General features: G+C 51.2%; 1 long non-coding RNA gene across 1 annotated transcript; it reads right to left on the bottom strand.

Annotated features, from left to right (window-relative positions):
* Positions 1-4,206: 4,206 nt before the first annotated feature.
* LOC140682078 (uncharacterized) lies at positions 4,207-7,710 on the bottom strand. Its single transcript, XR_012053325.1, has 2 exons — positions 7,595-7,710; positions 4,207-4,354 (listed from the first exon to the last, which is right to left on the bottom strand). It is a non-coding gene; the product is annotated as an uncharacterized lncRNA (long non-coding RNA).
* Positions 7,711-16,172: the final 8,462 nt, after the last annotated feature.

Here is a 16,172-nt window from a genome sequence, read left to right as displayed (position 1 = left end):
CCCTTGAACAAAAATTGCTGTAGAAGCTCCATGTGCCAAATGTAAACCAACACCTGTTTTTACTTGCTGCACACAGTGTGTGGTTGAAGAAGTGGACCCAGATGACTGGTGTGACCTTGTGAAGACAGGGCTCAAGTAAGTGCTTTCATTTGAATTTGGTTTGGTTTCACCAAGTTCATTTTCTTTGCCAAGTTAATTTTCTTTGCCAAGTTCTCATTTCTTACCCAACTTGTAGCTTCAAGTGGGTTTTCTTGGGTTTGGTTACAGTCTGACTTCTCTGTGATCCTTCTCCCAAAGGTACCGTTACAGAGATGAAACATTTCTGAAGGTCCTGAACGTTGCCATCCAGTTACTATACATGAAAGAATCCTCACTAAGAGCGTAGTCAAGCTCTCCAAACTACACATGGTGGTCATACAGCGCTCTCCATTTTTGGCAGCCATCCTGAGGTCAAGAGAAGATGATTGCATGAGCGTCCAGACAAAAGGTATTTTTTAATCATCTTCTTCCCATCCTAAACACAGCTAATCTTCTCTTTCTTGCATTATATTCTTTCCATCCAGTAACACATCCACCCATGTAAATACTTGCAGAGTTATTAGCAGTTCCAGAATACTGGCATTTAAATTGTACCTCTGCTTGGATCCAAATGTTACATTCATTTTATGCTGGTTGTAAAGACTTCTGTTTTTAAAACTAGTGGAAAGGCGGGTTTGGGTTTTTGTTTGCTTATTTGTTGTTCTGGTATTTTTAACCCAGCTGAAGTCTTGGATTTATTCTTTTGGTTTCTGAGGTACTTAGTGTAAGATCACTGAAGTGCACATAGATCCTGTGATGTTTAAGCCTCGGCTACACGTGACACAGGCTTCTGAAAATGGAAATGGCCTTGGCAGAGAAGCAGCTGTGAAGCAAAGCAGAATTAAAATGCATGAGAGCAGAAGAACCAAGTGAAATGGTACTTCTGGGTGCTGTGTGCTCCTCTGGCCTCTGCCTGCTGTGAACACTTTGTGTTGCAGCTCAGTGTAGTCCAATTCAGTGTTTGTTTGGTTTGATTTTTGTGTGTAACAAAAACACTGGTCACTTACTCTAAAGAACTTCCCTTCTTTACTGGACACATCCTGGAGTGGGACCAGACTCCCCCTCACCCTGGAGGAATTCCCTGCTCCTCTGGAGAGGGGTGAAGCCAAAGCTTAGGAGCAAAGGCAAACCACCAAACCAGGGGCATTCTATATATATCCAAATAAGGGGCTCTGTCTTCCTGCTTTTCCTGTAGTTCTCCTTCCTGGTTTCACCTGGCCTGGAAGGATGGGCATGGCCTGTATTTGTCATCTGAAAGTGGTGTTACTAAATCTGTCCAGAGGTTCTGATTACAGATACTCATTTTCTGCCAGAAAACATTTTCATTTCATTCTTTTCACCCAGGATGGCTCTCTGTGGTCTCAGACAGTGTTCCCTGGGAGGAAGGGCAGCCTTTGCCTCGCCTGCACAGCTCAGGTGGATGTGACAGAACTGGTGTGGCCTGACAAGGCATGAGCAGCTGTCTGTGCACTGGAGTGCCTTGAAACCTTTCTCTGTGAGGTTTTGGACACTTTTCTCTTTGGGATTTCTTGTGACACAGCACCAGGTATCCCTTCCTTTGTATAAAGTACCCTTGGTAAAGGATTGAATGACGGACAAGTGGGGCCTGGGATAAAAATGGTTCTGTTAAAATTAGGCTAAGAATGCAATAGAGAAATGAGCTTCCTTTTAATGAAATAGTTAGGAATAAAAATGCTTTTATATATTGAATTGGTGTCCCCTCTCACGGATAAAACCCCCTGGTGAGCAATCACAGCAGAAGTGTGAAAGCCGGGATCCATTGGCTTCCACAGTGGACTTAATGTTCATTTCCTCCTCTCTTTCAGGACAGGAGAAATCATTAAGCTCCTCCCATCTTTGCCAGAAGCTTCAGTGTTTAAGCAGCCAGAGCCAAGAGGCTTCAGCACCAGGGGTGTGCACTGGAGGGCTCCTGGTCCTGCCCACGCTGTGGGGTAAGTCAGAGGGACGCAGGGTTCCCCTTTTCCTCTCCGCTGGGATTAAGTGCCTCGGGAATGCCATTTCTGACAGCCCAGCCGTACCCCTGTGTGCTGGGAAAGGGCAGCAGGGAAGAGGCAAATGCCAGAGTTCCTTGGGGCTGACGGAGCTGTGGTGTTTGGCTGTGCCCAGGGGGGCAGGCTGGGCATTGTTCGGGCACCCAAGGACTGGTCTGGGGCTGGGAGCCCGGGGAGCCGAGCTCTCGGTGCATTCCCAGCTCTGCCAGCTGCTGCAGGGCTGGGTGCCAGCCTCTGCTGGGGCTGGGGCAGGAGCTGCAGGGGAGGGCTGGCAGGATTTGGGAGCAGAGGGAGGAAAATGAGGAAGGGTGCTGGGCGGCGCTCAGCCTGTGCTGGTGTCAGCGCAGCCGTGCAGGGCGCCGGGATCTGGGGTCAGCTCCGGCTCTCCTGGGGTTCAGGGTGCAAGGTCGGAGGGACTGGGTTTATCTGTGGCTTTCCAGGCCAGCAGGAACAAGGGGAATGTGGTGCCAGAGCTGTGTCCCATCGGGCTGCGCTTCCCTCTGAGCACAGAGTCTGGGCTGAGGGGAGATTGCTGCGAGTGCCCCGTGAGCAATCCAGGGAACTCGGAATTGCATCCGCTGCTGGGAACACTGCCTGAGCTCTGCTCAGGCTGTGTCTGCGAGGAGTGGGATTTGGGCTGCAGAGGTGCTGCTGGGCACAAAAAATGGAGTAAATCCTCTCCAGGGACGTGCAGTGAAGGACAGTGCAGCAGGGAAGGAGAGTATTTACAAATTATATCAGTATTTCTCCCAAAACTGGGAGAAATGGGGTGGAGCAGAGATGGGCTGGTTTGGTTTTGTCTGGGCCGGTTATTCCTCATGCAATGTTTTAAATCTGTTGTATGATTTTCTCTCCAGTATCTTTCCAACAAAAGCTGACAGAAATTTAGGTTCAGGGTTAGAAGTTGGGTCCATTCACTGCAAAACCTTGCCCAGGCTGGAGGACTGGGGTGATGGCTGCTCTCAGCAAAGGTTACCTGTGAATACTGTGTCAGATTTCCCTCAATGCTGGGCAGGAAAGGTGAGGGTTTGGGTCAGGAATTCTGCAAACAAGGCCTGTGTGATGTTGGTTTATTGTGTTTTTCAGGGAGCCAGGGCTGGCACAAGGACTCGTGCAGGTGCTGCTCTGGCACTGGAGCTGTTGCCCTGTGGAGCCATTTTAAAGGTGTGATTATGGAACATTTTGGAGGCTGTTTCTGGAATTCCATTTGTAGCTGGATCTCGCTCCGAGTGCAGCAGTCCAGGTGAGGGTTCTGACCTCTCCAGACTTGTGCTCACCTTGGTACAGCCCGGGGCTGGAGCAGGTTTTCCAGGGAAGTGGAGATGGCTGAGGATGGGTGCTCTGGAAAGCAGGGACCTGCTGGGATTTGCATTTGCAAAGCTGCCGTGAAGTTTGTAAAACCAGCAGGAAATTCTAATTCCTGTGGTTTTTGGGGAGGAGGTGCAGGTCACCCTGAGAGCTAGACCAGAACTGGTTTGTGGTAAGGAGTCTGAGGTGTGTAAGTGCCACAGCTGGTATGAGCTGTGTGCTAAATGCAGTCCCAGCCCCAGAGGGAGGCTGATGGGCTCTGCTCATTGCTGTCCCCAGCTGTCCCCAGCCCGCTGCTCCCCCGTGGATCTGCTCTGGATTCGGGCTGTCGGTGCTGGAGCGCCCTGCTCCCTGCAGGGCCCTGCCCCTAACCCACGCAGAGAGAGAGAGCCCTGCTGGCCAGAGTGATCTTTTTTCATTTTTTCTCCCTGTGCTGTTAGCAAGGAAGGGATGGGACTGCTCTTGGGCCGGGAGCGCTCAGTGCTCAGGTGAGCACCCGCCTGGGAGCGTGAGGGTTTGCAGAGCGAGCAGCTGCTGCGGCTCAGGAGCAGCCACAAGTTCTTTGTTCCAAGGCAGGCCAGAACTTTCTAACCCCGGGGTTTATTTGGCTTTTGGAACCCAGCACCTCTGCTCAGTTCTGCCGCACTGAGGGTACTTTTGTTCAATGCCTTCTGTTGGAACTTGTCAGCTCTCAGTGTAGCGCACACAGCCCCAGCCCTGCCCTGCAAACCCTTCCCCATCGTGCCCACACAGTTTCCTCTCTCACTCACTCGGGGCAGGCTCCTACTGACAGCCACAGAAACAGAAGTTATTTTATGTTGTTTTATTCTTTTCCTGCGTAATGCCCGTGTCTTGTATTGGTACATCAATCCCAGCTTCTCCCGAGGCTGCAGATCAAATCTTTCAGTGTCTGTGGGAGTTTCTGGTTTTCCCATTCCCACGTCTCCCCTCTCTCTCTGTATGAAAAAAAAATTTTAATAATGGATTTGTTAAGCATTTGTTGCATAAATTAACATACAGAAGGTGTTATCATTAGTATTATTATAATAATATAATTAAAATGTATAATTTTGGCATTAGATTTTTAAATTATGGTGTTAAATTTTATTTATTGTTATCTTTTATTAGTTATTCTTATTTTTGATATTTCTTAAAGTTGTACATTTTTATAAGTAGATTTTGTGTGAATAGATATGTTTATACATTTTATTAAATTTTTATATTTATATTTGTGTGTTAATAAAAGAAAATTTATTGTTGTTTTTTTTTTAAACTGCATATTTAATATTTTTATATTTTTTAAAATGTTATTTATTGTAAGGGGATGTAGAATTAGATTGTTTATTTAGATAATATTTTAACTGATTTAATTGTTTTAGCGTTGTTGTTGAAGTAATAGGTGGTATAAAAAGTGATGCTACCATTTTTAAGTTTCAAGGCTTAAAATTACTTTTCTATTTTGGTTACTATTGATGGATAAATGACTTTTTTGTTTTAAATTGTTAACTATTTTTATATAAGGGCTTTTTAATTATATGGGTGATTTGTAATGTTTTTTATTGGTATATTAGGTAAGTAAGTCAAGAATGGATTTTTTGAGTAGTGCTAGATAAATACAAAGTATGTAAACTTGAAACTTCAGTTAAAGTTACTTAAACGTTTGTTTTAGATTGGTTAATTGGTAAAGTGATATAATTAAAAGTAAATAAAGTAAATAGAGTAGAGGTATAATATTTGATAGAATTTTATAATTGGTAAGTTATTAAATAAGATTTTTATAATATTGATTTTTACATTTATAAAGAAACTTAAAGTTTATATATTTTGGTGGGTGTAGTACAAGATGTTAGGTGTAAGTTGCAATTCTTGTGTAATTTACTTGTATTTACATATTTACTTGTATTTACATATTTAGTAACATAGTAACCTATGTTACTAAATATCTATATTTAGTAACATAGGTGAAATGATATAATTAGTAAGTATTAAAAGATTGTACATTATTTTAGAGTTTATAACAGTTGATAAATGTTAAATTAGTGGTAAGTTAAATATTTATGTGTGGATAATGATTTTTTAAGTTTATTTAAAAAATAAGTTTATTTGTTATATTGATAAAGTTAAATTGTTAAGTTAAAATTATTTTAATTTATTTTTGACGTAGAAAATATTTGGGTTTGTTGTTAATTATTTTATTTAGGTAGAGTTAGGGTTAGGTTATAGTTTAAATTTTAATTGGTGAATGTTACTTACTATATTTTTATTGAATGTTTTTAAAAGTAGTAGTTAAGAGTAAAAATGTTAGGATTAAAGATTAATTACATTATGTAATAATTGGATTTTTTTAGAAGTTTTTTAGAATTGAGATGCTTTGAATATAGTAACCTTTTTTTTAAGGATTTGAAAGTGGTTATGGACAGGATTGTGAGTTTGGATTTGGATATTGAGAGTGTGAAGGTGCAGGAAATGTAGGAGAGAGTCATTACTTAGTGTGAAACTTAGAAAAAGAAATTAATGTTGTAGTTGGATTTTATATTGAAGTGATTTTGTAATAATAACTGAGGAAACTGATAAGATTAACAGTTTGGAGGAGGTTTTTAATGAAATATCTTTTTTTTAATCTTGAAAAATATTTAAAATGATGAGATAACATTAGGTTAAATTATAGAGTTAGTGTAGAGATTAGTTAGAGAGTTAACTTGGTGTAAGAGCGGTATAAGTTGAGAATAAAAAAGTAGGAATTAGAAATTTTATGTGTTTTTAGATCATTATATAAAGAGATAAAGTATATGAAAGTTGGTTGTAATTATAATCATATTTAATAAATATTGTTTATTATAAAAATGAATATATTTATATTATATAATTAGTATATTAGTAGTATGTGTTTGAAGAAGTTAGGATAACTTTAAAAAAATAGTTATATATTAAGGAAATAGAGTAAAATTTTTAAATAGTGTGATATGAATAGTAATTGCTATTTTTTGGTGTTACTTATAAAAGATAAAAAGAGTACAGATTGTAATGAAGAGCAGAATTTTTGATGAAAGTGATCATATAATACACTGTATTTTTTTTACTTCTGAATAGGTGTTTGTTAGTGTTTTCTTTTAGTTGTTTTCATTGGAGTTGTTTTAATTTTTAAGAAAATTAACCATATACTGTATAGTTTAGAGAAATGATCTTTGATAAAATTTAGGATAAGTTATATTAAATAAGATTTAAATTTAGACTGAAGGAATTTTGATAGTAAGGAATAATAAACTTAATTTTAATAGATAAAAAGAAACTTAATGTATTTATTTAAATGTATTGACATTTAATTTTATTTGATTTTATTAACACTTAACATATTGAATGTTATTATTTATAAATATTGAAGGTTTTTTAAGTCTTTTGGTTTTAAAGAAATTTTAGTTGGTTGAGTTATGATTATTACTTATATCTTTACAGGGTGGTTTTATTTATTGGGAGATATGTTTCTTAGTAAAAGATCTTTTATTTATGTTACATTTCAAATGGTGCTAATTTGTACAGTGGGGTTTTTTTAAATGCAGGATATTGATTAGATTGTTTTATATTTTTTGTGGGCTTTGAAAAAATATTTATATGGTTAGGCTTTTCTATTTTTGAAGTAGGTTTTGATGGTTTTTGTTGTTTTTCTGAGAGTTTTTGATTTAGAATTTGAAGAGTATTTGGCGTTTGGAGGAAATAAAGGTGAGGGTTTTTGGATACAGCTGAGTTGTATGGTATGTTATTTTGATTTTTTGTTTGGTTGTGGGGAAGGTCTCCTTTGGTTAGATGTGGGAGCGTGAGACTGGAACTAGGACTTTTTGTCTAATGCTTGATGAGTGTGTTTTATGGGGAGGAGGTGTTATTTTAAGTTTTATAAAATACACTGAGAATTAGTTAAACTCATGGAAGAAACATTATGGTAATTAAAGGGTGCTATGTTTAAAGAGCTATAAATCTTTTTTAATAACTGCTTGACATAAGGTGAGCTCAATCTACTTTTTCTGCCCCAGCAAGCATCAGGCACGTCCGCATCAATGGCACGACCTCTGCCCACTGCTCCTGTTTCACCCAACCAAATTCAAGAGAAAAGTTGGTTGGGCTTTAAGAACTTGAAATAACTTTGAAGCAAAATAAATCACATTTTTCCCCTGTGTTTTTTTCCTTTCAGGTGCTGCACTCACCTCTGCAGACAAGCGCTGAGCTCTCACTGCAGGAACCTGTCAGGCCTCGGTGGCTGTGAGTTCACGTTCTTCTCACTGGGGAATTGAAATAATTGCTGGTTAATTGCAGAAATGTTTTCTGGAGCCTTTCCCCTTTTGTGCCCCTGTGCTGTGTGGGACAAGGGCAGAGGAGCCTCGGGCTGGAAAGGGGCGGGAGAAGGCAAAGGGACCCCCTGGTGTCCCCAGGGCTCTGTGGGGAACAGAACGGACACTGTGCGGGCACGGGGAGGTGAGGAGTGACAGTCTGGGGCCAAATCCCAGCTCACCCGCAGGGAAATAAGTGAGGGACATTTTGGAGGGGAAAGCTGAGGCCATGAGTTCACCCAGCCTGGCCAAGTTTTGTTCACACAAAGTGGCACCAGAGACGAAGGTCAATCCAGAGCCCACCCTGCTCAACCTCTAAGTCCCAGAATAAATTCTTCAAGCTGCCCGTTGAGAGACTAAAAATACATGAAAGAGAACCAAGAGAATTCCGAGAGCAAACCAGAAGGTTCCTGGGAATCCCACTGCACTGTTGTCACAGCCTTTTTGACAGAGCTTTAAGTTTTTTATCTCAATGCTGATTTTTTCTGCCTGGATCATTCACTCTGGGGGCTGTGGGGATTTTTTGGGATTGAACTCCCTCCCTGTGGCCCTGACACTGCTCAGGAGCTGGAGGAAAAGCAGAGTCAGCTCTCCTGGCAGGGGCAAGGAGTTTTCCCCCAGAGCAGATGCAGCAGCTGCCCTCCAGCCCGGCCAGGAGGGATCTGCTTTGGCTCCTGGCTGCTGCAGGGACAGAACGTGTTCAGCTGCTCCAGGTGACATTCCAGCTGCCTCATCTCCCATCCCTGCTCCCGCCCCTCCTGCTCTCAGCTCCCGCCCAGCCAGCTGTGCCGAGGGGAATTTGTCCCACCAGCAGCAGGGGAAGGACAAGGGCTCCCACCCTGGCACTTGGATTGTCCCTCTGGGGGATGCCGGCTGCTGGGATTTAGATCATTCTATACATTTGGCTGCTGAAACTTCCTCACCCAGGGGATTTTGCACAAAGATTGTTCTCTGCGTGGTGCCGGGATTTGGGGTTCAGTATCAGCTTTGCTAGTACAGATGAATTATGCCCACAGCCCCAGGTTCCCTGCTGAATTCCTGCTGGAATAACCTGACAGTGCCTCGTGGAGAGTGGAAATTCCCATGCAGAGCTGCCACTTTAGCACCAGCTGTGTCAGGAACCAGCAGAGGTTCCAGGGAAGCTCAGTGGGATCAGGACAAGGACAGGTCTCTATTCTATAGAACTTGCTATTTAAAACCCTCATCCCCCAGCCCAGGGCTGTGTCTGGAGTCACTTGACAGAGTTCCCTGGAACTCAGCTGATTTCACCCCCCGGAGCTCAGGCTCCAGCTGATGTTTTAAAGCAGGACAAGGCGGTGGCTGGATGCGCTCCCGGCCTGTGCTGAGGCAGAACATCTCTCCTGCAGAAGCTCCGCTCCTTTCAGAGCCTCAGCAGTGGCCTCTGCATGTCCTTTTCCCTCAGGAAAGGGATGCACATCCCTGCCTGCAGCACACCTCCAGTGGGACCCACCTGTGAGAGTTTTCCATCACTTCTGCACCTCCAGCTGTCTCCCTGGAAATCTCCAGACATCATCGCACTCGAACCTCTGATTTTAAGGCATCTCCGAGGCTGTGGCTTGGCATTTAGTATCTGTGAGGGAAGATTGCCTTGGCTCAAATGAAATGTAAACTTTAAGGCATTTAGAGATTTTGAGGAGCTAAGAGAAATACGTCTTACTAGAATTAATTAAAATAAGAATAATAAATGAGTAGGCCTTGATGAAGTTAGGAGTTAGTAGTTAACTAATAATTAATTGCTTGTCAGCACAATGTTTAGTTAGCTGGGTTTATAATGAAGAATATAGAAACTGATAAATAGCTTTTAGGAACATAAGACAATTGTGGGCCTCCTCTGTTCTGAAACCAATTGAAGACAAGGAATGGGAGTTCTACCAAGAGTTCATTTGTCATACTTGCATTGAAAAGGTAGAAAGGTCAGAAGGAGGAAGACGTCATTTACTTCCTCATTTTGGGACCCCTCCCCATGAAAGGGACCACCGACCCATTTCAAAGGACAAACTACGCATGCTTAATAGCTTTTGGAGTGATTAGCATACGAAGCGGGGAATGGGATGTACCAAAATTATGAATATGTATTTGTATTTTGTGTATTCAATACTTGTATGGATAAAAAGACTCTGTAATCACCTGGAAGGGGCGGTGTGTATTTGGGAGCGATCCCGCACGCTGCCCGGCGTCGAATAAACACACACTTGCTAACTTTAAACTGTTAGAGAGTTTTTGTCCGTCACATTAGGATTTCGATACTAGATCAATATCCATATTTTTTTAATAAATCACAAACGCTGCTGGTGGATGATGGCCTGAGGCTGGAAAAGAGGGAGGAGATTTGGGGTGGCTGGGACATACCTGGCAGCTGTGTGGGAGCTCGGGGAGGTCAGAAACGGGGATTGCTGTCAGAGCCCCTCTGCAAACGGCCGTGCCTCCGTTCCCAGGTGATGCCAGCCGTTCCCTGGGGTTCCTCCGGACTGTCGGTGCCGTCTGTCCGGGCTGAAGCATCCCTGCGCGCCTGTGGGGAGCAGCCCCCGGCCGAAGAGCCACGGGCAGCCCTTGAGCCGCGTCCGTGCCAGCGCTGTCCGGTGCCCCGGTGCCCGTGCCGGGCCGTGCGTTGGTCACGCTGCGAGCCACGGGCCGGGCACGGCAGCTCCTGCCCTGCCAAGCCAAGGACCGGAGGTGCTCTCTGCCCTCCCGGGGCTCCGGGCTCCTGCAGCCCCGCACCGGGCGCAGGCGGAGCGGGAGCGGCGGCCCCGGCGGAGCGGCGGTGCCGGTCCCGATCCCAGCCCCGATCCTCCGGCCCCGGCACCCCCACCCTGCCCGCCGAGGAAGGAGCGGCGCTGCCCGGCTCCCACAGCAGCCACCGGCGGGACCGGGGCCCAAATCCCCGGGCCCGGATCCCAGTCCCGGTCGCACCTGAGCCCGTCGGGCGCCGCGCAGCGCCGGGAGCAGCCCCGATCCGATCTCCGCACGGCGCTCCGAGCGCCGGTCCCGCCGCAGCCCGGCCGAGCATTCCCCGCAGAATGTGAGGCGGGCGCGGATCCGCCGCCATTTATGGGCGGGGGGCGGGGGGGCGGGGCCGGGGGCGGGGCCAGCACAGGTGCGCGCACAGGTGCGCGGGGCCCCAGCGCGCCTGCGCGGGGCGGGGCCGGGGGGATTTAAGCGGCGGGGAGGGCCGGGCAGAGCCATTTGACGCTGGGCGCTCGGGCGGGAGGTTGCGGCCGGGCGGGCCCCTTTATCTCTTTTTCTCTATATTTCTTTGCTTCTGTGTTTCTGTTCTTTTGCGTTTCTTTTTCTCTATACCTCTCCTGTGTACCCTCCCTTCCTCCCCTCCCCCACCCCCTACACCCTCCCCCCCCCAAACCCCCCCCCTCCCTCTCCCCCCTAGCCCTCCCCTCCCTCCCCCCCGGGCGGCCCCCCCTACACCCCTTTCCCTTTCCTCCCTTTCTATTCCCCTACTGACCCCTACCCTGTTCCTCTATCCTGTCCCTCTTCCTTCCCTCCCCAGCCGGGTTCCCCCGCGCCCCCTTTCCCTGCTCCCCTCCCCGCTCCACACGTTCCGCCTCCTTCCCCAAACCTGCCTTCAATCCTTCCTTTCCTTCCTCCACCCTGCCTTCCCCCCAGCCCCCTCCCCGACTGCCCCGCGCACCCCGACCTCTGTCCCCCTGCCCCCTGTCCTTGTCCCCTTCCTCTCGGCTGCCGCTGTGCTGCCCTGTTCTCGTTGCCCATTCCCCTTTTCCTTCTTTCCTCGCAGCCGCGGGGCTCGGGGTGCCGGATAATAAAGCCCAGAGGGCCGGAGCCCGGCGCCCCCCGCCCTCGCTGGGGTCCCCACACGGGGCAGGAGCCGCTCTGCGGGTCCCCCCATTACAGTGCAACACACGGGCCGACACTGCCGGGGCTCCGGCTTTCCCGACATCACACTGGGGGTCGGGCCGGGGGCAGGGAGGGTCCTGGGGGGTGGGGGGGTGAGGAAGGGCCCCCTCATTAGGAGGGGGCTCTGGGGGGAGGGGGGGGGTGGGGGTCAGGGGGAGGGATGGGGGGGCGGGGCCGGGGGGGTGGGAGGGGAGGGGCAGGGGGTGGGAGGGGTGGGGTAGGGGGGGTGGGGGGGGTGCGGGGGGAGGGGGGGTGGGGGGGTGGGGAGGGGGGGTGGGAGGGAGGGGTGGGGGGGTGGGGGGGAGGGGGGCGTGGGGTGGGGGGGTGGGAGGGAGGGGGTGGGGGGGGTGGGGGGGTGGGGGGGGCTAGGGGGGGTGGGGAGGGGGGGTGGGAGGGGGGGTGGGGTGGGGGGGGTGGGGAGGGGGGGTGGGGAGGGGGGGGTGGGGGGGTGGGGTGGGGGGGGTGGGGTTAGGGGGTGGGGTGGGGGGGTGGGGTGGGGGGGGTGGGGTGGGGGGGTGGGGTGGGGGGGTGGGGTGGGGGGGTGGGGGGGGGGTGGGGTGGGGGGGGGTGGGGTGGGGGGGTGGGGTGGGGGGGTGGGGGAGGGAGGGGGGGAGGGAGGGGGTGGGGAGGGTGGGGGGGCCCTGGAGGACGGCTGCTGGTGTGTTTTTTTCATTCTTTTTTTTTTATATGTCTGTTCATGCCGCTGAGTGACGTGACCCCCTCTGCTTCCCCCCCACCCCCCCCCACCCCCCCACCCCACCCCCCCACCCCACCCCCCCACCCCACCCCCCCACCCCACCCCCCCACCCCACCCCCCCTCCCACCCCCCCTCCCCACCCCCCCTAGCCCCCCCCACCCCCCCACCCCCCCCACCCCCTCCCTCCCACCCCCCCACCCCACGCCCCCCTCCCCCCCACCCCCCCACCCCTCCCTCCCACCCCCCCACCCCCCCTCCCCCCGCACCCCCCCCACCCCCCCTACCCCACCCCTCCCACCCCCTGCCCCTCCCCTCCCACCCCCCCGGCCCCGCCCCCCCATCCCTCCCCCTGACCCCCACCCCCCCCCTCCCCCCAGAGCCCCCTCCTAATGAGGGGGCCCTTCCTCACCCCCCCACCCCCCAGGACCCTCCCTGCCCCCGGCCCGACCCCCAGTGTGATGTCGGGAAAGCCGGAGCCCCGGCAGTGTCGGCCCGTGTGTTGCACTGTAATGGGGGGACCCGCAGAGCGGCTCCTGCCCCGTGTGGGGACCCCAGCGAGGGCGGGGGGCGCCGGGCTCCGGCCCTCTGGGCTTTATTATCCGGCACCCCGAGCCCCGCGGCTGCGAGGAAAGAAGGAAAAGGGGAATGGGCAACGAGAACAGGGCAGCACAGCGGCAGCCGAGAGGAAGGGGACAAGGACAGGGGGCAGGGGGACAGAGGTCGGGGTGTGCGGGGCAGTCGGGGAGGGGGCTGGGGGGAAGGCAGGGTGGAGGAAGGAAAGGAAGGATTGAAGGCAGGTTTGGGGAAGGAGGCGGAACGTGTGGAGCGGGGAGGGGAGCAGGGAAAGGGGGCGCGGGGGAACCCGGCTGGGGAGGGAAGGAAGAGGGACAGGATAGAGGAACAGGGTAGGGGTCAGTAGGGGAATAGAAAGGGAGGAAAGGGAAAGGGGTGTAGGGGGGGCCGCCCGGGGGGGAGGGAGGGGAGGGCTAGGGGGGAGAGGGAGGGGGGGGGGGGGGGGGGGAGGGTGTAGGGGGTGGGGGAGGGGAGGAAGGGAGGGTACACAGGAGAGGTATAGAGAAAAAGAAACGCAAAAGAACAGAAACACAGAAGCAAAGAAATATAGAGAAAAAGAGATAAAGGGGCCCGCCCGGCCGCAACCTCCCGCCCCGAGCGCCCAGCGTCAAATGGCTCTGCCCGGCCCTCCCCGCCGCTTAAATCCCCCCGGCCCCGCCCCGCGCAGGCGCGCTGGGGCCCCGCGCACCTGTGCGCGCACCTGTGCTGGCCCCGCCCCCGGCCCCGCCCCCCCGCCCCCCGCCCATAAATGGCGGCGGATCCGCGCCCGCCTCACATTCTGCGGGGGATACTCGGCCGGGCTGCGGCGGGACCGGCGCTCGGAGCGCCGTGCGGAGATCGGATCGGGGCTGCTCCCGGCGCTGCGCGGCGCCCGACGGGCTCAGGTGCGACCGGGACTGGGATCCGGGCCCGGGGATTTGGGCCCCGGTCCCGCCGGTGGCTGCTGTGGGAGCCGGGCAGCGCCGCTCCTTCCTCGGCGGGCAGGGTGGGGGTGCCGGGGCCGGAGGATCGGGGCTGGGATCGGGACCGGCACCGCCGCTCCGCCGGGGCCGCCGCTCCCGCTCCGCCTGCGCCCGGTGCGGGGCTGCAGGAGCCCGGAGCCCCGGGAGGGCAGAGAGCACCTCCGGTCCTTGGCTTGGCAGGGCAGGAGCTGCCGTGCCCGGCCCGTGGCTCGCAGCGTGACCAACGCACGGCCCGGCACGGGCACCGGGGCACCGGACAGCGCTGGCACGGACGCGGCTCAAGGGCTGCCCGTGGCTCTTCGGCCGGGGGCTGCTCCCCACAGGCGCGCAGGGATGCTTCAGCCCGGACAGACGGCACCGACAGCCCGGAGGAACCCCAGGGAACGGCTGGCATCACCTGGGAACGGAGGCACGGCCGTTTGCAGAGGGGCTCTGACAGCAATCCCCGTTTCTGACCTCCCCGAGCTCCCACACAGCTGCCAGGTATGTCCCAGCCACCCCAAATCTCCTCCCTCTTTTCCAGCCTCAGGCCATCATCCACCAGCAGCGTTTGTGATTTATTAAAAAAATATGGATATTGATCTAGTATCGAAATCCTAATGTGACGGACAAAAACTCTCTAACAGTTTAAAGTTAGCAAGTGTGTGTTTATTCGACGCCGGGCAGCGTGCGGGATCGCTCCCAAATACACACCGCCCCTTCCAGGTGATTACAGAGTCTTTTTATCCATACAAGTATTGAATACACAAAATACAAATACATATTCATAATTTTGGTACATCCCATTCCCCGCTTCGTATGCTAATCACTCAAAAAGCTATTAAGCATGCGTAGTTTGTCCTTTGAAATGGGTCGGTGGTCCCTTTCATGGGGAGGGGTCCCAAAATGAGGAAGTAAATGACATCTTCCTCCTTCTGACCTTTCTACCTTTTCAATGCAAGTATGACAAATGAACTCTTGGTAGAACTCCCATTCCTTGTCTTCAATTGGTTTCAGAACAGAGGAGGCCCACAATTGTCTTATGTTCCTAAAAGCTATTTATCAGTTTCTATATTCTTCATTATAAACCTAGCTAACTAAACATTGTGCTGACAAGCAATTAATTATTAGTTAACTACTAACTCCTAACTTCATCAAGGCCTACTCATTTATTATTCTTATTTTAATTAATTCTAGTAAGACGTATTTCTCTTAGCTCCTCAAAATCTCTAAATGCCTTAAAGTTTACATTTCATTTGAGCCAAGGCAATCTTCCCTCACAGATACTAAATGCCAAGCCACAGCCTCGGAGATGCCTTAAAATCAGAGGTTCGAGTGCGATGATGTCTGGAGATTTCCAGGGAGCCAGCTGGAGGTGCAGAAGTGATGGAAAACTCTCACAGGTGGGTCCCACTGGAGGTGTGCTGCAGGCAGGGATGTGCATCCCTTTCCTGAGGGAAAAGGACATGCAGAGGCCACTGCTGAGGCTCTGAAAGGAGCGGAGCTTCTGCAGGAGAGATGTTCTGCCTCAGCACAGGCCGGGAGCGCATCCAGCCACCGCCTTGTCCTGCTTTAAAACATCAGCTGGAGCCTGAGCTCCGGGGGGTGAAATCAGCTGAGTTCCAGGGAACTCTGTCAAGTGACTCCAGACACAGCCCTGGGCTGGGGGATGAGGGTTTTAAATAGCAAGTTCTATAGAATAGAGACCTGTCCTTGTCCTGATCCCACTGAGCTTCCCTGGAACCTCTGCTGGTTCCTGACACAGCTGGTGCTAAAGTGGCAGCTCTGCATGGGAATTTCCACTCTCCACGAGGCACTGTCAGGTTATTCCAGCAGGAATTCAGCAGGGAACCTGGGGCTGTGGGCATAATTCATCTGTACTAGCAAAGCTGATACTGAACCCCAAATCCAGGCACCACGCAGAGAACAATCTTTGTGCAAAATCCCCTGGGTGAGGAAGTTTCAGCAGCCAAATGTATAGAATGATCTAAATCCCAGCAGCCGGCATCCCCCAGAGGGACAATCCAAGTGCCAGGGTGGGAGCCCTTGTCCTTCCCCTGCTGCTGGTGGGACAAATTCCCCTCGGCACAGCTGGCTGGGCGGGAGCTGAGAGCAGGAGGGGCGGGAGCAGGGATGGGAGATGAGGCAGCTGGAATGTCACCTGGAGCAGCTGAACACGTTCTGTCCCTGCAGCAGCCAGGAGCCAAAGCAGATCCCTCCTGGCCGGGCTGGAGGGCAGCTGCTGCATCTGCTCTGGGGGAAAACTCCTTGCCCCTGCCAGGAGAGCTGATTCTGCTTTTCCTCCAGCTCCTCAGCAGTGTCAGGGCCACAGGGAGGGAGTTCAAACCCAAAAAGT

This window comes from Taeniopygia guttata, chromosome W (genome assembly GCF_048771995.1).
Source record: "Taeniopygia guttata chromosome W, bTaeGut7.mat, whole genome shotgun sequence".
Taxonomy (NCBI): Eukaryota; Metazoa; Chordata; class Aves; order Passeriformes; family Estrildidae; genus Taeniopygia; species Taeniopygia guttata.
Note: the sequence above shows the minus strand (reverse complement) of the source record. Positions and strands in the feature narration are given on the sequence as shown.